The 23694-nt window shown below is 44.1% G+C and overlaps 2 long non-coding RNA genes across 2 annotated transcripts; both read left to right on the forward strand.

Moving 5' to 3' along the window:
* Positions 1 to 3664: 3664 nt before the first annotated feature.
* On the forward strand, positions 3665 to 5562 carry LOC116439786. The gene is made up of 2 exons (XR_004238276.1): positions 3665 to 3922; positions 4266 to 5562. It is a non-coding gene; the product is annotated as an uncharacterized LOC116439786 (long non-coding RNA).
* A 3181-nt stretch (positions 5563 to 8743) lies between these two features.
* LOC116439787 lies at positions 8744 to 21827 on the forward strand. The gene is made up of 4 exons (XR_004238277.1): positions 8744 to 8931; positions 16084 to 16140; positions 20984 to 21041; positions 21386 to 21827. It is a non-coding gene; the product is annotated as an uncharacterized LOC116439787 (long non-coding RNA).
* Positions 21828 to 23694: the final 1867 nt, after the last annotated feature.

Here is a 23694-nt window from a genome sequence, read left to right on the forward strand (position 1 = left end):
CTTAGAGGAACACAATTTTAACATCTGCTCATCCCAGGGTTTAAATCGGTGCCAGAGTACTCTTTTAATGGTATGCCAGAAGAAGAGAGGTTTCAGCAATGAAGTAAGAGAATAAACAGTTAGAACCCAGGTACTATTGTTAAGCACACCTAGGAACAATTAAACAGGCAATTTTAGAAATGTTATGTAACCCCTAGGAATGATTTTATGCCAGAGAAGCAGCCCCTTTTACCCATTTCCCTCAACTTTAAACCTACAAAGTCTGTCCTGGGGTGAATGGAGGTTACAAAAGTTACCTGGTTTTCCAAAACTGCCTGCAAACCTCTGTGCAAATTCAGGGTCACTGTCTGTCCAAGCGCTCTGTGGTGACACTTGAAAAATCACTGGAACCAGAACACACATCCACCCAGAGAAATGTAATGAGAAAGAAATAGGTTAACCTGTCTTCATATGTGTCCAGAGGATATCATTAACATTAATGTAGTCATAAAGCAGCACCTGCTGGCTCAACGCAGCAAATCTTTGCCTACTACCAATTAACTCTTCAAAAAATAATAGAGAACAGTTTTTGCCCTTCTGCCCCAAGCAAAATAACTTGTTTCCTGTTAAGCATTATTAATTATAATATCCCTGCTGCTTTGCCTCACTGAAATGAACAGTCCCATTAGTGACATAAGCTTCATAGCAAGGTGTATCTCAGCAAGAGCAAGTGCAGAGTTATTGGGCTTTAAAAAATATTACACTGCTTTTTATTACTATTGTTGTTCCTTACTTGTTGTAGAGCTTTCACTCTTAACCATCCAGAAGGAAAAAAACCCACATATCTCACTCAAAGCACAGATCCCACCTAGGTAATGTCAATGATTCAGTGAACAAAGTCTGAGAAAAAGGCTTAGGTGTGGCAAGCTGTGTGATAAGATGGGCAGAGACACTCCCCCAAAAAAGCTATAACCTTGTTCTGCATTGCTGAGTGTGAGCTGCAGTCAGACTGCCGATGGGAAGGGAGAAGGTGAAGGTGACCCTCCCTCTGTGGTCAAGTGCAGGGCTCTGTGACTGTGCAGCTGCACATCAGCTGGGTGCTAGCAGCTTTCACAGGCCCTTGGCTCTCCTCCGGGGTCCTTTTAGGACCAGCTCTTCCCCAGTGCACTCAAGCAATGCAGCCACCCCTTGTGCAAGATTTCTGCTATGGTGTCCAGTGAGGTCACTTATACATACACAAGCTTTGTATCTCAGATTTACAGTGTATAGGTCACTGTCTCTTCTGCAAGGTGTCTCTTAGAGCACATTTCATGTTCTGTGGCTGAGCTGCCAGCCCTGTCTGACACCCTGAGCAGACACCACCAGGTCTGAGCACTCCTGCTCTGAGCAGAGTTGGCTGTACAAGAAGCAAAGCTAAGCTTGTTCTGCCTAGGGAAAGGACAGCTCTTCTCTTTCCACCTGTGTGCAGGGATGAGGTGGCAAATTAAATATTTTACATGGTATTTAACCTGAGCATTTTGGTGGCAGCCATGATCCATCTGAGCTTTCTGTACAACAAAAACATTCAGTATATGGCAGCCAGCCCATTAACTGAAATGCTGCTTTGCATAACACAAACACTGAGGTTACACATTGTGCTTGTGTCACCCTTCCTATCTTACCAAAGTCACTTTCTGCATAGACAGGGTGTCAGGAATATGATTTACTGGTTTTGCTTGTCAGTGCATTGCAGCTGATCACAGACCAGATATCACTGCTGAATGGACAAACACCAAGGACACTGGTTCCTGTACTTAGAACAGAAAGACAGCATTGTGCAACTAGTTCCTGTCTAAAGCCAAGTTGCCATTAGCAGCTTGTAGAAAGCTGCAAGACTGCTCCTCTAAACGTGTGCCTGATTGCATGTTTATTCACAGAAAAGTACAGTTGTTCTGGCTGCCGAATCTCTGTCAGCCCTCCTTTTATGAGACAGCCAAGTCTTTCCAGAGCCATGAAATGCTTTGTATTATTTGCTGCTGTGATTGTCACATCTTCTGTATCTAACAAGGTACCTGGAGACCGTCCTTCTATTTCTAGCAAAGATTTCTACTTGACACTAATAAGAAGACAGCATCCCAACTCCACCTTTTTGAGGCAGAAAGGGGCACTCCAGTGACCTGGGAAGCCTCATCTGGAATGACTAAACCAAAGCCTGCCATCATCTTACAGACAAGGTACATGCCATCAGCCTGTATCTCCCTCACCTTCCACCTCAATGCTGATTAATTTCTCCAAGTCTTATCCCAAGAATTGCTGAATGACAGGAAAAAAGATATTTGTGTGGCTCACAGGCCAATTTTTGCAGTGCATCTTTATCTGCTTTGGCTGATTGATCGAAGATACCGTTACCTGCTGTACTGTGCAGTCTCATTGACTAGGTTCAGCCTTGCTAACTTCTAGCCTTCAACAGTCATAAAGCTTGCTAAAAATAAAGTTTAAAAACATCTGGAATCTGGATCTTTATAGAGGTCAAATTTCCTTCTCACCCCTGGTAGAAGGAACTTTCTTTCTAATGACAGTGGATGATCTCTTGCAAATAATTAGACATCTACTTATTTATTTGTCTTTGTTTTGTTATATTTACCTTTGCTCTGTGATTTTCTTCCCAGAATGATTTTCCTTGTTAGGTAAGTAAAAGACTGCACTATGGGGATCTACTTCATGCAACTCTGCCTCAGAAGAGAAAAGCAGACAGACTAGACAGCTGGCTGCCTCCAGCTCCCCTGGGCAGTGTGATTGCAAACAGCCCTTAGAGTCCTCTCCATTCTGTTACCTACCACTATTTCCAATTCCTGCTCTTTGCACCAGCTCCATCCCACCAAACACAGAGCCCTTAGAAACCATTGCCAGCCATCTCCATTTACATCTACACGTATCCCCCTCTATTTCCTCTGTTGGGAAGGCCCAGGCAGTACTGTTTAAAGGCAAAAATTCAGATGCAATAAACACACTTGAGCAAATGAGATTAGAAATTGCTTGCTTCATGTTGAAACCCATCATCCTTGATGTACAGCTGCCACCAAAGCACAGCCATACCTTGGTGATGGTGAGGGCTGAGCTGCAATCTCCTGATTGCCGCTGAAGAAACTGCTTCTGAGATTTAGGTGAATGGTAGTGCCAAGTGAAACTGTTATCCTTCTGTGGGATACCTGTTTTCGTGAGGAAAACATAGCACTGGAAGCACAGGCACTCACAGAAATCTGAAGCAGCATTCCTTCAATATTATGCATATGAAACATCAATACCTCAGAAGTAAAATCCCACAACCTTTTTTTTTTTCCCCCCCAAACAACAGAATCACTGCAAAACTTCCTAAGTAAAGAAAAGCAGATATGGGTAACAAAAGAACTAAAATCCAGTCAGAACAAAAAGTTTATTAAAAAGATGGTTGTTTTAAATGCCTTGACATTTGCAAATACATTTAAAATAAATGATAGAGATAGTGGCTCTTCATTATACTGTTGTCTTTTGTACTGTGCCTGAGAAATCACAGGTACAGGTTCACATACATGTCACTGCGCAAAGTGGTCGTGGTAATCATTTTCACGGGGGAAAATAAGCACTTGAAGGATCATATATTTTATGTCATGAATTCAGTTAATGCACACATCAATCAGACTGTCAAAGCTGTTTACAGCCCATGACTGGATGTTTCCAGTGTTTGACATATTATATCAAAGAGAACCAGAATCCTTGAAACATAATTTTATTGCTCTCTCTCTCTACTCAACAGCTTTCTTCCCATTTTCAATTTTTCTGGTAAACTCTTCATGCCATTTTCAGCTGCTCCAGAATTCCACAGTCACCAGCTTATTAGCAACATCAAGATCACATTATTCCTCTTCTGAGAGCCTGCCCTGGGTTTCCCCCAAAACTTGCAAGGACTAAGATTTGGAATATTTAGGTGGGTTCAACTACCACATCCTTCTAAATTAAGTTACTGTGGTATTCCTTCATGTGTTTGCACATCACTGTCTAGTTTCTTCCATCCAATTTCAAAAATGTACTTTTATTCTTTCTTCTTCATGTTTTTCACTTCTTTTTCACTTTTGTACTTAATGACTTTATGTCTGGCTATTGATTACAAGCTCTGTCTCCTCCGGGGTTCATTCAAAGTTTAGAATCCCAAAAGAGTCCCAAAAGAGGGTGTGAGAAGGAAGAAGGGTTGGAGGATCCATATTTTTTTCCTGTGAAAATTGATAACCCTGGAATTAGAAATGACCCTTTCTTCTATATTTTTTCCCCAGATTAAAATCGTGAAGAGATACCAAGTTTTCTCTCCATGTATACCACATGTAACAAAACAGGGATTTTGGAGTTGAGTACTTCAAGCCATGAAGACACAACACTCACTAAGTTAGTAAGTACCAGCACAGGAAGTTTCAAGCAGCATGCACTGGAAAGATAAATGCTCAGATGTGCTTTATACCATCACCAAATGAGATCAGCTCCACCCAATGGACTGTCCTTAAGAGACAGACACTGGAAGTGACAACCAGCCCATGAAAAATGAAGAGGAGTGATTTATTCAAAGGACCAAATATCTCACAGAAGTGGGCAGGGGGAAGGGAGGAAAAGGCAGGAGGGGAGAGGGCAGAAGCGGTCCAAAACTTGTGCAGGCAACTGCAGCATGAAACAACCAAACCAGTGTTACTCCAAGAACTTGGTCATTAAGTTTAATGGCTTGTTATCTGTATGAAGCCTTCAGCAACACAGTAAGCCTGTTTTCCCTCACTCCACATCTTTACTGTTGAATGCTTTCTTTTCTCTCTGTCTGTCTCTCCATTTTAATCTAAACGTACATCTGGTTTGAGTGTGACTATGAAGCAGACTCTTAGCAGGGACAGAGGTGTGTGCCAGCTGCAAACAGCCCCACTCCCATCCTTTCCCAAGGATGGGCCACACCTGAGGACAACAAGCCTGCAGTGCTGTTATCAGCCAAGAACCTGCTCCAAGAGTAGCAAAGAGACCGCATGCCGGGTTGTGCTGGCATGCAGCAGGATTTCAAGTCTTTCAGGTGTTGTCAAACATTGTTTTACTTCAAGACATTTATTAAACACTGGATTACAGAGTGCCCTGATAGGTTTGCATGAAGGACTTTGTGAGACTGACTCACAGACTGATAGGATAAAGATGTCAGGAAAACATTCAAAATTTACTTTTGGCAAAAGTCGAGAAGAAGAAGTGGAGAGCCTTCCAAAACTTGCTGCAAGTAGACTTTCTCACAGATCTAACAGGGAAAATAAATGTGCAAATTCTGAGACACTACTTTGAATCACATTAGTGATTTGAGATGCTTCATCATTCTCTGCATCATATGAACTGCAGACTTTTGATTTCCCAGACTCTGCTAATAACAAGCCCTATAATTAGGTATGTGTCCTTTGCAATCAGCACTACAGCTTTCTGTTCATAGGAGAAAAATTGTAGGGTGAGAGAACCACTCAAGAGCATAGGAAAGCTGTCACTGGTGTAGTGTGGCTGGCTAATGGTTTCAAAAACTTTATTAGGTATGTAGCATGCTAATAAAAATGTTCTTGCTCATTTGTCTGTCTGATTGAACGCACATGAGTTTTGGGTGTGAGCTCGTTTTCTCAGCCACCAGTAGCTAAGTAACAGATTTCTTCTGATTTCCTCCTCCCCGTACCCTTGAGCCATTTGCCTGGATGACTGACCACAGACTGTTCCTGCTCAAGAGGCAGGATTTGCTTTCGAAGTTTGATACAGCAAGATGATGTAGAAAGGCAGGATGGAAAGATGCTGCCTAGGGATTTACCCTCCTATTTTACCCTGGTTTTTATTTTGCCCATGCAGTTTGCTGGTTTCTGACTTGAAAAGAAGAGCCCAAGCATGTCAGCGGGCAAAAATCAGACTGTTATTTGACTATCTTGGAAAGCTTTGAGAGGCAGCAACAAGGAGGCTTCAGTGTAAAACCGCGGCCTATTGAAGGCATGATGACATCAAGAGCGTGAAGGTTTTACAGCCAAAGATACAGACATTTTGCCACTCTTACAACAGCCATTAGAAGAAAAAGAGCAAAAATATGATTACTCTGCCTACAGTAAGGCAAAAGTCTGCTGCTCACTGCATTGCACTGTTGAGATCACAGCAACTCCACAAGCCATTCTAGTGGAGCTCTTTGGACCCCATTTTATGTCTGGAGAAGTAAATTTCCCCACCGAGTTGTCTCTGACTACATTTTAAAAATTAATTTAATGCCAGTACATCCCATTCTTAACTCCAGCAAAACTGCCTTTGGAGAAAGCAATGACAGCTCTCAGACAAATTTTCTGCCCAGTACTTACCTGAGAGTCTCTTCATCTCTGAGGTTTCCAAAGCCAGGAGGGCTACTTTCAGGGACACATGTATTAAAATGAATGCTATATCCAAAGGACTGCATGCTGCGGGGCTTGATTGGATTTGGACAAAGAATGTCACTTTCTGAAGTCAACCTGCATGTAGATCATTTTTTTTCACCACCTAATCATGATTGTGAGAACGTAAATCATGCGAATTACAATGAGCGGAGTTGATGAATGTTCGCCACAGGAACTCCAACTTCAATCCCCTTCGAGGTCATCACTGGAGAAGTCTCTTCCCTAGGGCTTGATTTCTACTGCCTGACATATTCCCTCCTTAGCCACACTCTTTTGAGGGAGATGAGAAATACACCACCTTTGCTCCTGTTTTGCCTATAACCTCTCTCCTTTTAACTGGAAAATTAAGCCCTCTATAAAAGCTTCGTGCAATTTTTATTTTTTTTTTTACATTGGCTTACAATCAGGCTCTTAATAATTGGATATAAAGTGAAAATCCTCAGGAGCACAAGAGTTAAGTCTGCAAGTGCACGGGAATTCAGTCCTCTCAATATTTATGTTTAGCATTAAATAACTTCATGCAAAAACAATGACTTTGACTCCCGAGGCTTTCCCTCTCTTATCTCAAAAACTGTTCGTACACATGCTGCAGGATCCCTATGTAAATATAAAAAGGGGATTAAGTTGTATGTGTAGTAAATCCTGTTTTTACATTAAATAGTTAAGAGCTAACAGAGGGCCTTTGGATTAAAAATAGGTCCCTGTTTGCTGAGCAGACTAAAGTATTCTTTCCTCTGGCTTCCCTGCCATGCAGGAATTGACTTTTTCCTGGTGAGAAATTAAAGGGAATTATAAAATCTATAGTATATTAGAGGTATGTTCTGTACAATAAACGATTTTGATTTAAACAACTGTGTATTAGGGAATGTCCCCAGCCTCCACAAAACCGCTCCTTGTTTTGCTATGGGAATCTGTGCCCCAGCCAATGTATGACAGTACCATCGCATAAGAGGCTTCCATGCTCTTAGGGAAATATTAGGGCACAAGATGAAAGTTGATATCACAACTGTCTGAGTAGGAGGCGAGGACTGCCCCTGGCCCCAGACATCATCTTTGACCATCATCTGATGTTTTCTCCTCACCCTTTGCAGCAGGATCCAGGAGGAGGAAAACTCCTCCAGACCCACCAGATCAGTTGTTACTTCTAGGATCACATATCAAACACACTGGCATTTTGGTTCAATTTTTATGGCTTGTCCCACGATGAGGAAAATCAGGCTGCAGCATCAAGCTGAAGGACACATAAAGCAGAGGGCTCTGCAGGCAGCCCAGCTGATGTCCGATACCTTGGTCATGTGTTTTTTTGTTTCACCCATTCTCATTTGTTCCCTTAAAATATTTTTTAAAACACCAAAACACTGCCTAGCACAAGGAAAATTCCTCTCTCTGAGTCTTGTAAGACCAACCCCCAGGTCCACAATGAACACAGTCGCCAGAGTGGAAAATACCCCACAGAGTCTGATGGAGGGACTTAAAGGAGCTGACTGCAGAGGGTAAAGAACAGCTGGAAGCAGCAGGGATGGAGCCACAACTTCTGGACAGCACCAGTACACTCCCAGCTGGACTCAGGCAAGCATTCCCTTTAAACCTGGCTCTCCTTTCAAGAAATCTGTGAGTGAAATGTAGAAGCAGCTTTTGCCCAAGTCATTAGCCTTTGTAACTTCCCCAAGCCCTTTCAGCTCAGACACTCAGCAGCTGCCAGAATAAGCAGCAACCTTATTTCACCTCTGGATGGTAGAAAAAGAAGTCACATACACAAAAGACCTAAACCCAACAAGCTGGAGAGTCCTTTTTGAGGACAGCAGGGGTTACTAACCCTGTGCTCCAGCACCAGCAGATGGATGGGGTGAGGATGTTGCTGTGCTGTGGCCCATGGGGGCAGCTCATACCAGGGAAGGCTCAAGATGCAGCACACAGCAAAAAAGAACAGCAAGGAATACTTGGGTGGAACCTGCCCACCATGACTTAGATGATGAGATGCCCAGGCTCTCCTTCTGGAGAAGCACAGAAGGATGATTCACCCACCCTCCCTCAGGGCTTGCTGGGGCAGGATGCCACAGGTGCCAGCAGTACGATCCTTCCTCGGGACAAGCTTGCAGGCTAGTGTCCCACTTCCAGCATGCCAGGCAGGCCTGACATCTCTGGATGTGATCTCACAAATACTCCACCACAGCAAGTCCCTGTCCCCTCCATCCCCCAGCCCTGGCCAGTGTCCCACAGCCCCACCAAAATGTTCAGGAAGGGCTGCAAGCTGGCAGGACCCCCCACCGCCCTGACTGAGAACATGTGGCATGGTAATGTGGGAACTATGGCAACAGAATCCCCATAGAACCCCAAGAGAACCCCAATGGATCCCCAACAGATCACCAACAGAACGTGGGGGGGGACAAACAGCCCAGCAGAACAGTGAGAAGAAGAGTCCCAACAACACCCAGGGATACTGAGGACATAGAGGGTGTGCCAGGCACCTCCCAGCCAGCAGATCTCTGCCTGCTCCTTGTGGCGGGGAATCTCCTGGATATTCCTGCCCAAAGACGTAAGGCTGTTCTGGGACACCTGTGCAGAGCTTGATGCGGACAAAGGGTTTTTTGTGGTTATTGGATGCTGCTGTACAATTTATCCCCATGTATCCTCGTTGAACTCAATTTTGCTGTTCTCCTTCCGTTTTACTTTTCACATGGGAGATGAAAACTAAACCCCTGATGGAAAAAACCTACCCTGTATAGGAGTTAGGAAGGAAGGAGGAGGAGGAAGCTGCAGCATGCCCCAAGGGCCATTGCTTTCCCTGCAGCAGGCAGGAGTAGAGACACAAGAGTGGGGGATAGAAAGTGAAGAGATACAGAGTCAACCTCCTCCCTTAGCCCCCCAGCCACCCCTGAGATCCGAATTTCCTGAGATGTAGGAGCACCAGTCGACCAGACCATACTATAACATACCTTAATAAAAATTAAAAATGGAAAGGGGAAATTAAGAAAAACATTCTCAAATATATGTTGAGCAAATCCTTGGGAGAGCTGGAGTTAGTGCACCCTCTGCCCCCTCCTCTCTGACAGCAGATACTGCTGCAGACCCTCAGGTTGACAGACCCTAGAAATGGCACATGGGGACAACACATCCTGGCAGGTAGCTTCTTGCCAAGGTGCCTACGGACAGGGCACAGGCAAGAGGTTTTTAAGGCATCCGGTAGGACTGTGCCTCAGCAGGGTCAGTGCTGACAGCATTGTCCCTTGGCTTCTTTCTCATTCTCCATGTTCTCTTCGTAAACAATATTCACATTCCTTTATCTCTTTATTTTCTTCATCATAAATTTCTACTTCTTGTAGAAGTATTGTAAAACTTGTAGTTTTAACAGACGGTTCTGTGAGTATATGTATTTTTCCCTTTGACTTACCATAACATTTATATTTCTAGAGGTGCAGCATAAATAAGAGGCTCAGTTGAATAGCCTAAGGATAGTTTATTCCATCAGGGTAAGGAAGAGACACCAGAGAGCTCCTCAGCTCTCTCTCAGTACAACTGGCTCAGTATAACTGTGATTTATTCTGCTCTAAGCCTGCAGCAGTTGTAGTCACTTGGTATCACTGCAAATTTACACCGCTGGTGTTTGGGTGCGTTGTGACTATGACCTTTAGCTCTATGTGTAGGGGCCAATGGATTAATTATGCATTATTTGTCACCTCTAAGAAGGGCTGTTCTCATCTCTACTAAAATATTTGGCTGCTGCAGAGGGCAGGACAAAACACAACAGAGCCTGGGCTCCTTTTTGCACTGCAGGACATGAAGCAGGAGAGACTGTCCTGCCAAAAGGCCTTTGTGTGCATGAGAGCATCAGGTCCTGCAGGCCAAAATGAAGAAAAATGTTTCTACCTACAGTTTGCTGCAATGTTAGAAATCAAAACCGCAGCCAGCAGTAACTTCAGCTCTGTATTACCCAGAGCCAAACTCAATAAATCCCTGGTGTTGCTGTCAGGTGAGTCCTTTACTCTTCCAAAGCAGGAAAAAGACGGAACCACTGGCAGTTAATTGGGGATTTCTGTGCTGTCAGACAGTCTAACTTCAGACCACTTTCTGTGTCTCATGCCACAAGTCCCAGCATACACACTAAGAACCATGATTTATGGCTGGAGCTGCCTTGCTTTACTGTGTGGTGTAATTGCTATGCTCTGGAAGTGCCAGGCTTTCTGAAGAGCATTCATGGACTGTAGCTCCTCAGCTGTGTGTCCTGTCTGCTCCGTGGCCCAGGCAATGGCATCTGCCAAAGTCAGGTTTTAAATCCCAGCAGTAGAAGCTGGTAGTCTGATTCTGCATACCCCTTTTAATCTGCTTATGCATACATATTACAAATGCAAGTTTTTCTGTCTTACCAGAATAAATGGGTTCCATTCTTAATTGCGGGTATTACTGGTTGCAAGCAGAGGCAGCTGGTTCTCATCCCTGCACCTGCAGAACTAGCAGGATCTTTATAACCTCGAGGCTGAGTGAATTCTCTAGGGCTTGGATCATCACATATTTGCCATATATTTCTGTATTTCTATAAGCCTACTAATGGCCACTGCGTGTTACGGAGAGGTAATCAGCCACTCAGCTGGAGCCAATGTCAGTTCTGTGGTGAGATCCAGGCTTTTGGATGCAGCCCTTCGAATGGAAAGACACTGCTGAGATGAGTATTCCTGGATCTGCTGGTGCTTACAGGACTGGTAGGATGCAACAGGCACAAGAACTGCACAACAGGAGACCACTCAAGAGTCTTCTGTGTGATTTACAGTGACCAATTGCTTTCCAAACATCTTTCAAAGTGCAAAGTACAGAAACAGAGTTATTTTAGGAGATTGTTTTCTCCACAAGAGTAGTGGTTGTAACTCAGAATTTGGAGACCTACTCTGGACACAGCTTCATTGGCAGAAATAGATGAAACAACCTGCTTGCTTTTAATAGGCTTGTTTGGCAATTAAAGTCCATAACCGTGTTGGGCTTTTTTTAGAGAGATAGCTATTCTATTGCATTTTGTTATATATATGAATGTGTATAGTGTGTATAACAGTACTGTGTGCGTAATGGGCACACGACTCTCCTTGAGTCTGAAAATATATGCATACCTATATGTATGTATACACAAACATATCTGCCTCTTTAACATTTAAGGAAGTGTGGAGCCCACCACCCCCACCTACCCTTGGTGGGTGGTGTTAGGCTGTAGCTCTGAGCATCACAGCACCTGTGGTGCCAGCCAGTCCCTCTGCCCCAAAAACATGGGGAGACTGCAGTGATGCTTTTCTGGAGGCCTCAGTCCCTGCTGGGCTGTGGGTGTGACAGTTCCTGACATTGCATTGCAAAGTCCTGCCAGAAAGTCACATACAAACAAAGCCGAGGCATCATCAGATGCCTTTCATTGCAGTGGACTATAAACTAGATTATAAATCCCATAGGATCAACCAGGCATAGCTTAGAGGGAAAGGTTTCCTCTACAAGCACAAATATCTTGAAGATAGCAATGGAAAGCAGAGCCTGACTAAACTCCTATTTACATAGTATTCTCTCCAGACCTGCTTTGGTGCAGAAATTCCACTGCAATGTCTGCATGTGGAAGTCTCTCTAGTCCTGTGTACATAGCACTCCTCTACCTTTTGGGATACGTGCAGGGATCTTACAGCCGGAATTAACTTAGTTGACATTTTGCAGTATGACACAGAGTTTAATTCTCATTTGATGTCATTGCACTCTCTGTCTTCTGCCTCTGCCTGGGGAGTTACAGATGTGCAAATAAAACCATTTGCCCTGAGATGATACTACAGGGAAGGTGTTGTCTCTTTTGCACCCAGCAGAGCTGTCTGAGATACTGGGTCCCACCAGCTAATATCAGTGAAAGAGCTTGACAATATCTTCCTGGCCATCCTTCCCCCCAGTGGGGGACCCCAACCCAAGGGATGTGGTCATAGAGAGGGTGAAGTCAGCTTCATTCTTAATGGGGTATGATGGGAGAGCTCAGAGTAAGGAAAACAAGGCTTTGATGGGGAGGCTGGCAGTTGTGATGGGAACACCCATGTGGGGCTGGGCAGTTTGGTTTGGCAGCCTCACTTTGCTCAGGGAAGTGCCACAGGATGGGGATGGCAGGAGGTGCTGCTGCGGCCTTTCCTGGGCATATCCAGCCTGGCTGTGTCTGAGAGTACAGGACTGGGGGGGTTGCGAGATGAGGCATGACAGCAAGAGCTAAAGAAATATCGGGGTAACGGTGCCAGGGAGGCAATTCCACTGTTATTAACATAAGCACAGCCATCGCTCTGCCTTTGTCTCCTGATGAATCAGAGGAAATTGCCTCCCAAGCCCTTCGCCTTCCAGCTACTTCAGCTGTGTTTTGTTTCTCTAAGATTCAAATATTCTGACTAGATTTCAGCATATTATTATGAGAACAGAAGAGCTATAGAGAAAGTGACGCTTCACAGAGGAAATAGCCAGTAAATGTTGCTTTGAATTCTCTTGCTTTTTATGGCAAACTCTGATGTCAGGGACAGATATGGTTTTGGAGAAGAAGTGTTGCAGTGCTGCAGATGTGTTTATGAATACTTAGTGACAATCTCCTGTGACATTGCAATGGGCAGCTTACCATCATCTATGAGATTTTTAAGCCTGCTATTTTGATGTAGCTGATTCTTCTATTTAATACCAGTCCCCATGAACTATGATTTTACAAAAGCAAGAGCACTCTTTTTTGTGTGGCGATCCTATCTGGCCAGATTAGCAAAATGTTCTATTCGCATTTTGCAAAAATATTGGAATTTGTAATGAAAATATGCCTCAGGTCAAGTGAAAAATGTAATGGTTTGATGTCAAAATCCCAGAATGGCTCATGATGGAGAGGGTGAGGCAAACTTCCAAAGCAGGAATATTTAATTTTGGCACTTTCAAAATGTGGCATTTTATCCCTCTAATTTGCCATGGGCTTTTTGTTTCAAATATTTCTTCTGATGAAAAAAAGCATGCAAACAAAAAACAAAAAAACAAACCCACTCCATATTTAGAATTCAATAAAATAATTCATTTGATCCTCTTCAGTTTCTTTGAAAAGTTCAACATGAACACTCAAGTGCTGCGTTCCTTCAAACTGTGCAGAAACTGCTGATCCGGGAGTTGTGCAGCTTTGATGTGCCAAGTGCCAAGAAAAGGTACTCTAAAAGCTGCTGTAATTCAGATTATTCTGTGGGACCATCCTGATGGGTGTGAAACCTCAGTCTGGCAGGTACAGTACAAGCACAGAGACAGAAACTGTTTGTCCTGAAGGCTTTACCCTCCTGATCTATGATTCCCATAGGGTCAGATACATGTTTTTGTGTGGAGTGACACAGACAGAATTGGATAATCCATTCAAAACATTTTTTCACCACTGGAAGAGTAGTTCTCCATACTTCTTGTATGAGGTGATTTTTTTTCTTTTGTTTTGGAGAAAGTCAGGATAGGAAGGGTGGCAAGGCAACACAGACAATCTGTATATGAAGGGTGATATCCTGCCCTTGGGCATTGCTGCTGCATGGGACCAGGCAGGGAGCTAAGCCCACAGGTTCACGGCTTGTGCTCTTCCACTGGGTTTGAGAAATGCTCAGCTCAGTTGTGCTTTTATTCATTCCAATTCCCCTTTTTCAAGGTTGCAAGAGAAAATATTTTAAAAGCCTCACTAATAATACATTACAAAACATCCTCTAAAACATTCATGAAAGAGAAAGAGTTCAAGGAGAGCAGTCAGTGTTAAGCGATGGTGGTGGGCAGGGACACACGTGGGTGAAGCACCGTGCACAGACACAAGGCCAGCACAGCCCTTGCCATGCAGACATTGTGAAAGTGGCACCAGCTTGTCCCAGAGCAGTGTCTGAGCTTGCTGAGATCCATGCACTGCAGTCCCAGGCAAATGGTAATTACAGGGCATTCCAGAAGGACGCGGGTGGTCCTGAGTTGGAGGAAGATGCAGCCAAAACAGCCGGGTTAGATTTGACTTCCAAACACGAGGTGGAGAAACATGATTATTACCCTGTGCTTGGCACTAGTGAGGCACACCTGGAATGCCATATCCTGTTTGGGCCTCCCCAGTATGAGAGACAACGTACTGGAGAAAAAGGTTACCAAGACATGTAAAGGCTGAAGCTTATGTGCACTAGAGGAGGTTGAGAGAAATGGGTCTGTTTGTCTTGGAGGAGAAAATACTCAAGTACCTCTCATTGCTGCCTGAAGCAGCCAAATGAGAGGGTAAGGATGAGACAGACTTCTCAGAGCTGCCCTGTGGTGGGATAAGGGGCAACAGACATGCACTGGAGTATGGGAAATTCCAATTAAATATTAGCAAAAATATTTTCAGCACAAAGGGGGTTAAATATGGAAGGCAGAAATGTTGTAGAATCTTAGCTTTTGGAAATACTTAAAATTTGCCTAGGCAAAAAACCAAGGACCCTGATCTAGTTGACTTGTTTTGAGGAGAGTCCTGAGACCCTGGTGACCTCCAGAGGCACCTTCCAGCCCTGCCCGTTCTAAAGGTCTGTGACCACAAAAACTTGACAGAGAAAGCAGAATGACAGCAGTACAAAGATCAGCAGAGCTAATTACATAGAGATGTCTTAAAGTCTGATTAAGAAGCAAAGGAATCTTAAAAATCTGTTACAAGAAAAATGGCAGAATAGTTCATGAAAGGCAGAAATGACAGACTTTTCCAACACTAGCCCCCTAAAGAGAGTAAAATTAAACAACACAATTAGATCACATGATAAGAAGATGCTTTGCATCCCAGTAATGAAGGACGCAGTGTAACACTAGGTTCTCTACAGTCAGGTGTTGACAGCTAATCTAGACCAAACTGTAGTAAGAAACCTTTGAAGGTCTTTCTGGGTCATTTGCATCAGTTTTCACAAGTACCTGGACCAGAAGGAAAGCTCCAGAAAACTGAAAAAAAAATTATCCCAAGAGAAGGATAAGAGGAGGATCAAATGTCATCCTTAATGTGAATTCAACACAGAGTTAGGGAATATGGCTTTTGCCAGACCGACTCAGTGATTTCTTTTAGTGAGATGTATAAGTTTGATTGACAAAGGTGAAAATACTGATACACTATTCATGTGCTTCTCTGTAGCACTTGAGTTCATTGTCTCAGGCATCTGTATTACACAAGGAAACCGGTTCAGCCTTGTGGATTCAAACGTGCTAAACACCGTGTTTCAGACTTACAAGGTCTTCAGTACGCAAGAAATGGTAACAGAGGACCATTGCCAGAGCACCTCAGAAACAGCCCTGGCTGGGCCCCTGCCTGGGCAGCGTCTTCACCTTGGACAGTGCTGTGCTGGTCCTGCTTGGCCTTTGCCTACTCCCTTCTCAGAAATTATTCCACTGGGGAAGCCCAGCTGAGGGGTGAGGAGCATGTCCCACTAAACCATCCCAAGTGCACCTGCGGTGCCTGGGTGCGAGTGTGTCTGTGGGCTCCCACAGTGCAGGCAGAGACCTGTCTGCCCAGAGCAATGGAAGGTTTTGGGTCTCCTGCATTGAGAAAACACCTGGAAACAGCCATCTCAGTTTGCAGTCAGACAGAGCAGAGGAGCATCATGCCCAATGGGAATTGACAGGGAGGGGCAAGCCAGGAAAGAGGAGGTTGCAAAGCACTAGTTCTGCCAAACTAACCTTATTATTTTTCCCTCCTTTATCTTTTGACATTAAACAGACTGAGTGGGCGAACGGAAGATGCAGACACAATTAAGCAGATATTGCAAACAGGAGGGTGAGTTGCTTTTTATGGCTAGTTTATGTTTCAGACACACAACTATACAGAATAATGCAATAAGAAAAACCATGCAGTATTTACCCTGGGTTTATTCACTGCAGGTCCTCTGAGAGCTGCTTCTGTTTGTCTTTATTTAATTGGCATGGTCGGATGGCCATCAGCAGGTCCAATTAAACAGATTCAATAGATTCCACTGTACATTTTTATTTTTTTCTCCATCAGCGTGTAGCAAAAACTGTCCAAAATAATTTGTCTGAGTACTAGTAATGAATATAAAGTGCAGCCTGCACACAGTAAGTTTCAGCTGTACAGCATTTTACAGCCAAAGCACACTGGGTTAATAACGGAATCACTGATGCAATCTTTAGTACAGCCTTAGTGGGGAAGAGGGTAACATAGTTTGTTATGATGTGAGATATTTGGTTGCTCAGCTTTGGGCAGATCTGAAACACAGATAGGCATTATGTCATCCTTTGTAGCTATCTTAAGCTTTGGCCTTAAGTGTTAGGTGGAAACTGTTTAAGAAAATCCCACCAATAGGACCCGAGCATGACCTTAATATCAGGTATTTGTTTAAGTGCTTTGTTGAATTGGAGCCTAGTAGATCCTTTTAAAAAGAAAGTGATTTTCAATCTAATAAGGTTATCTGAGTGTGAACATTTTAACTACATCAATCAATACGCCCATCAGGAGTAAGTGACTAATGGGATTTCTCTTTTCTTTCTTTCTTTGTTACAAGAATGATGAATTGACTTTGCCTGTTGCTAAAGATTCTCATCTCCTTAATGCATTGCAGATATGTTTAATGGACATAAGCTGTCAGGGTCTCGCAGTAACCAGTCCCAACCAAAAATATTTCCCCTTCGGATTTGGTCATCATATTCCAGTTCTGCTCTCACAGTGGAAAATTTGAAAAGGCTGGAAGAGGAATATGCGGCTTCTAAAGAAGCCTTCAAAATGCAGAGATTGCAAGATTATATTGAGCAGACTAATCTTGCTCTCTTCAACGAAGAGACAACTAGGAGAACCAGCAGAGATTTTGTCTGTGATGCAGAGCCTGGAGGAACTTCCTCATCCCTTCCTGCAAAACAAGCAAAAATTGCAATTGAGTTTCCTGAAAGACCTCTGAAGAAAGAAGAGATATCGACAGGTATTTTTCAGCAATCTGTTACAGGGAAGGAGAGAGAATAACTCAGCGTTTCTGGAGCTTTCCTACATTTCTGTCTGCATATCATAGAATCATAGAATGAACCATCATAGAATGGTTTGGGTTGGAAAGGACCTTAAAGATCATCTATTTCCAACCCCCCTGCCATGGGCAGGGACACCTTCCACTAGACCAGGTTGCTCAGGGCCCCATCCAAACCAGTCTTGAGCACTGCCAGGGATGGGGCATCAACAACTTCTCTGGACAACCTGTGCCAGTGTCTCACCACCCTTACAATAAAGAATTTCCTCCTAACACCTAATATAAATCTTCCCTCTTTCAATTTAAAACCATTCCCCCTTGTCCTGTCACTATCTGACCATGTAAAAAGTCAATCTCCCACATTTTTATAAGCCTCTTTTAAGTACTGAAAGGCCTCTAGTGAAGTCTCCCTGGATCCATCTCTTTCCCACACTGAACAACCCCAACTCTCCCAGCATGTCTTCATAGGAAAGGTGCTCCACCATTCTGATTGTCTTCATGGCCCTCCTCTGGCCTCATTCCAGCAAGTCCATGTCTTTCTTGTGTTAAGGTCTCCAGGGCAGGACACAGTACTCCAGGTGGGGTCTCACAACGATAGAGAGTCAAAATCACCTCCCTCAACTTGCTGGTCCCAGGCCTTTTGGTGCAGCCCAGAATGTGGTTGACTTTCTGGGCAGAAGGAGTACATCACCAGGTCATGTCCAGCTTTGCATCCACCAGAACCTCCAAGTTCTCCTCCACATGGGCTGCTCTCAGTGAGTTCTTCCCTCAGTCTATACTCATAACTCGGCTTGCCCCAACCCAGTTGGATCACCTTGCGCTTGGACTTGAACTTCAGGAAGCTCTCATGGGCCCACTTCTCAAGCTTGTCTGGGTTCTTCTGGATGGTATCCCACCCTTCTGGTGCGTCAACTCCACTGCTCAGCTTTGTTTCCATCTGCAAACTGGGTGCACTTGATCTCACTGTGTCATTGATGAAGATATTAAAGGGCACCGGTCCTGAGACAGAACCCCAAGGGACACCACTCATCATCAGCCTCCATCTGGACTTACAGCCATTTACCACGACTCTGGCTGCATCCATCCAGCCAATTCCTTATCCACGGAACTGTTCCCCCTTCAAATCCATGTTTCCCCAAAGTGGAGAGACGAATGTTATCTGTGACCATGTTGAAGGCCTCAGTCACTCTTCCCTTGTTGAGTGTTGCAGTCATTCCATCATATGGTTAAATATGAGTGCCATGCATGGATAGCTAACATGGTGATGGATTGTGAGGAGCAACATATGCCTGCCCTTCCCTTCCTGCAAGTGAGGGCTGCATTTGTCTGGATTGCTGGGCTGGTATGTATCATGTTTTGGGCAAAAAACCATTGAGTTGTGAGCGCATGGTAAGGAGCACCAGCGCCCAGACCTTAATCCCAGCCATGGAGAGAGCTCATCACAAATGCAAAGTACTCATCTGGAAAGAAAGGAAAATCAGAATTAAAACAAGAAAGAGTTTAAACACAAAACCCACCCATCCATTTTAGGAGCATCCATTTTCATTTTTGTCTATATCAGAGCTGCTCTGTTGCACGTAAATGCCAGCAAATTAATATTAGACAGATGTCTCTCTTATGAGACTCCTCAAGCTCTGTTTACTTCAGATAGATAGATAAACAGATAGATAGATAGATACAGAGAGATATCTACATCCTGGTTTTAGTAACATTTTACAGCTCATTGAGTAACCAGCCAGAATAGGGTCACAGCTGTCCCCTGCAAGGGGGTGAAGAAGGGACAAGTGGCTCCATCAAAATCCACTGGAAGGGAACAACACAGCAGCCCTGGGGAACAGCAGCTTGTTGCCTACACAGGGAGAGTCAGGCTTTCTGCAACACAGACTGGATCACAAACTGAGGTCCAAGTGGACCAACTTGGCCTTAACCTAAGTCTAAACCATTTTTTTTGAGGGAAGATTGGGCTTTTTCCATTAATTCTTCTTTGAACATGGTATGAGCTGGGATTCCACTTGCTGTAGGAGAGGCCCTGGCACAGCCTGCTTTGGCACAGTCAGAAATGTACAGCCAGCATCAAAGAGCCAGGCTATTCCTTGAAGGGTTACCTATTTCCTAAGGAATTCATGCATTGGTCCTCCTTGGGGGTTATCAACAGAAGTGTTTTCTGCTCACTTTTGCATTTTTCTCCATAAAAATTTGCCAGCTCCTAAGAATGAGAAAATAAACTGTTTACACACATAAGGTTAATTTTTTAAAGAGCTTTCCAGGTGGAAACCAAGTATTCTTGTCAGGGATACATGTGAGCTGCATCTTTGAGGACAAATCTATCCTGGCAAGAGGCTGAGAAACCACCAAAAAAGACAGGAAGCAAATGCATGCAGAAACCTCTCTCAGGGCTATCCTAGGCAGTCTTTTCTTGGATTTGCACATCACAATTAAAATTCAGGTGATATATGAATTTTGTTTCAGCCTGTTTCAGTAGAGAGCTAGTATGTAGACACAGGAAGATTTACCAAGGAAAGTCAAATATGGGAATGCCTCATTAGGGACCCAGTGTCAACATTTAATATGTCTTCAGGAATTTGTACACTACAGTGGTTCACAGGGCTTTTTTGGCTTCTTTTGATCTCTTTTCATTGTTTTTTGTCTTTCGTAAGAGTGGCTTATGTAATCTGAACAGTAACCTGCATTTCGATGCTTTTTCTTGCTCCTTGTCACAGCTATCTATACCTTTCTTTTTTACCACGTCTTACTTTCCTGCATTTTCTTTCCTACCATCTCCTCTGCCATCCTACTGCCCTCCCCAAATGCCTCCTTGTAGCCCTCTTTCCCCAGATCCCTGCATGTCCATAGGTGCCTCTCCTCTCTCCCACCTACTTCTGCATATGCCTGCCCTAAATCTCTTCCCTCCATCCTCTCTGATTTTTTGGAAACAAGGTCAGCTGGTATGGAGACGCTGCATCAGAGCTGTATCACCTGCGAGAGCACGTGAGACAAGCCGAGATGTACAACTGACCCAGTAGATGTGGGTCATCGTCACAGGTCTGCTGTGCTCAGCACGCAGAGGGAAATGTGCAGCCTGTGGCCGCTGAATGAAGGCAAACCTGGAGGAGAAAGGTGCTGTTCTGGCAGCTAGCCCCTCAGGGCACCGCATCTACCTGTATGATGTATTTGGGCCAAAATTACCATTCGGGGTTCACTCCCCATTCTTGTAGCACCATGACCTTCCCACAGAGGGGCACCGCCAGTCCTCTGCACCCCATTGCCCCTCTGCAGCCACATACACCCTTCCAAAGAGTCTCTAAAATAAGGAGACCCAAGCTGTTTACAGATGAAACCTGAACAGAAAGGCAAAGTAAATTAACTTGTAACTCTTGTCTCTCCCTCTGCAAAGCCTGCCCTTGGTCTCCAGCAACTTTTTTTATGGTTCATTTTCAGAAGCTTTTTCTTTGCTCTCCCTCAATTTATTATACCATTAAAACCGATGGGGAAAAATGTTCCTCGTTAAGGTGAGAAGGTTTTATCTGAAATACAAAATAATGAAATAGCAAGAAATCTCAAGGCAGGGAAAAAACCAACCAACCTGCTGTTCTACACAAAAAGAGGATCTTTTTTTTTATTTATAAAGAAAGATTTTTCTCTCCCCTCCAGCACGAGCAACACATTCTCCATCAGCTCAGCCCACAGGATCTGTGCCGAAGGAATCCAGGTAAGCAGAGTAATTGGTAACATTTTTCGATATAGCTCAGTCACGTTAGGCTGTATTTATGCCATACACAGGCAAGCAACAGGAACACTGAACAACTGGAAACTTACAATGTGCCTGAGACATTCACAGCCTGGCACCCTCTGCTGTGCCCCTGCTATTAATAAACTGGAAGTTATGGCTGTCCAAGGGGTTGTCTTTGGGCCTTTCAACGTCAGCTGTATTAAAAGGGATGCTTCCAGCCTCTGCAGAGGGGTTTTTTAATTTTCTTTTTTTATTTTGTTAGACAGATAAATCCTACACAGCATCTCTCAAATCAACTGAGATGTGTGATTTTTATTTTACAGGCTGCTCTTCCAGCTGGGGAAAAAAAATAGGTCTGATTCCCCAGCCACAGTAAATCAGCATAATACCACCCTTCCCACCACCAACGCTGCTGCAGCAACACGGATTTACACCATCTGGAGATGCGGCTCTCTCCTCCCGTCTGCCCGATGTAAACATATAGACATGTCTAATCTTCCTGGCAGAGGGAAGGTAGAGAAAGGGAATTGAATAAACAATCTTGTTAAGAGGCAAACAAAGACCAAATTCTTTTTCAGTGTACTTTAAACAGCCCTCAGTTCATTAAGAACAATCTTTATAGGAATATCCAAATCTTTTTTTTTAACTTTTTTCTTAAAATATGTTACCACATGTGCTTGGCACCAAGGGAAATGGGTATAAGCACCTGTTTTAGGTAAAGCTGTTACACTGTTCCACGAACACGCTGCAAGGTAATTTTTTGGATTATATTTTATAAATTACATTCATATAAATTGTAAATATGTTATAAACATTTAACATGTAAATTTAATTATCCAACATTTATAAAAATAACTGTAATAAATTCATAACTTTCACCCTGAAAGAGTGCAGACTTTATTTCTTCCCCAAATTTTGAAAATGTTATGGACTGAAGTAAAACCTCTGATGACAAATCAAGGGAAATCAGTCTTAAAAGTTCCCTGGCTAAAGTCATTACATGAATGCAAACAAAAAGAGATTTCCCCCCATGTGAAGGTTTGTAAGAGGGCACCCCACAGTTCCAGCTCCCCGCAGGGCTGGCCTGAGCTGTCCTTGAGGGCCTGGCCATGATTTGGGGTGCATGCAGCCAGCTGTCCATGCATTGCTGAGGCTGCACCCCGGCCCCTCATGGGCAGGCAGGTTGGTCGGTCTGAGCATGTCTCATCCTCAAGCAAACACCAGCCTGACCCATGGAGCATCCCAAGTCACCCACCTACCCCCTGGTCCCAGGAACAGGGGTTTCCATAAGATTTGGGCTTGATACTGATCCCAGTTAACCTGCACATAGCCCTTTACTGGGCTCTACTCCTCCTGTGCAAGGCAGGAATTATGGCATTTTACTGTCTCAGGAGAGCTGGTAGAGCAAATACACAATGGAGGCACCAGAGCACCACTACTCTCCCTATTCCTCATAAGTTTTCATCCACAGATGCAGTAATTTGTGTGTGCTGTCCCCAGAATCCTTTACAATTCATAGGTAACTAATAAGAAAGCAGTGATGTGTAAAGGCCTTGTTGAATTACTAATGGATAGAAACAAATTTTTAAAAAATTTAAAAAACATCCTTCACTCCTTACCTGGAATCAGATCAAAGTCAAACCCCAAACACAGTTTGTTCAGTATCTTATTGTCATGATTTTGTAGTTTGTTTTTTTCATTTGCCAAGGCCACAGGTATCTTTAAACTAGTATGTCACAGGAGCTCTAAAAAAATTATCTCTACATTATACAGATAATAGTGGCTGGACACCTTGATAGGTCCGTGTTATAGGCTCAGAATGATCTTGTACCCTGACTGACAACTTCAGGTGAAGGCAGAGAGTGGAAGGGTGTATGGAAAGCCTCAGTTGCTGCTGGACATGCTGTGGTAAAAGAGGGGCGTCCCAGCAGAGTGCCAGTCCATGTGAGTGCAGAGGGATACCATATTGCCAGCTGAATGGGGGTCACCCAGTGCCATTTGCAGAACCGTGTAAGCTGAGGTCAGCAGGAGGGTGATTTTAGGACTGATACGATTTTGTTTTGTCCAGTGGCAAGGAAAGCAGTAAGACCATAGGAGACTCTGCACAGCTGCTGCCAATACTCCCTGTCCATTCTTATGTGATGGAAGTTACCCTTCTCCTCTGTGCTGTCCTCAGCTTTGTGAGGGCAATCCTCCCCTCCGCGTGCTGCAGAGCTAATTTCACAAGGATAAATGCGTTTCATGACCTGTCTCCTGAGTTCTGTTCCTCTCCTCTTAAGCAGGGTGCCCTCCTGGTAAGCCAGGGCAATGCTAAGCCCCTCACCTGATAGCCCAGCAGCTAAAGAACATCCCCAAGAGTGCTCTGAGGAAATGTGACCCCAGTCCACTCTGTCAAAGAGGAGGGATTAGCTGATTTTGCTGTGAGATGCACCTGGAAGGCTGCTCTCCATCACCACCCTAAGCCATGAGGTCACAGCTGAGGGATGACACCTGCTGAGGTGGGAGGATGCCCAGAGGTGCTCAGCATCTCCAACCTAAGTGTGCCAACATGGGCTGCCTCAGCCAGCAGAGATGGTAATGACACAGAATGGAGGAATATTCCAGTCTTTAGCTTCCTGATTTTAACAGGCCT

This window comes from Corvus moneduloides, chromosome 2, assembly GCF_009650955.1.
Source record: "Corvus moneduloides isolate bCorMon1 chromosome 2, bCorMon1.pri, whole genome shotgun sequence".
Taxonomy (NCBI): domain Eukaryota; kingdom Metazoa; phylum Chordata; class Aves; order Passeriformes; family Corvidae; genus Corvus; species Corvus moneduloides.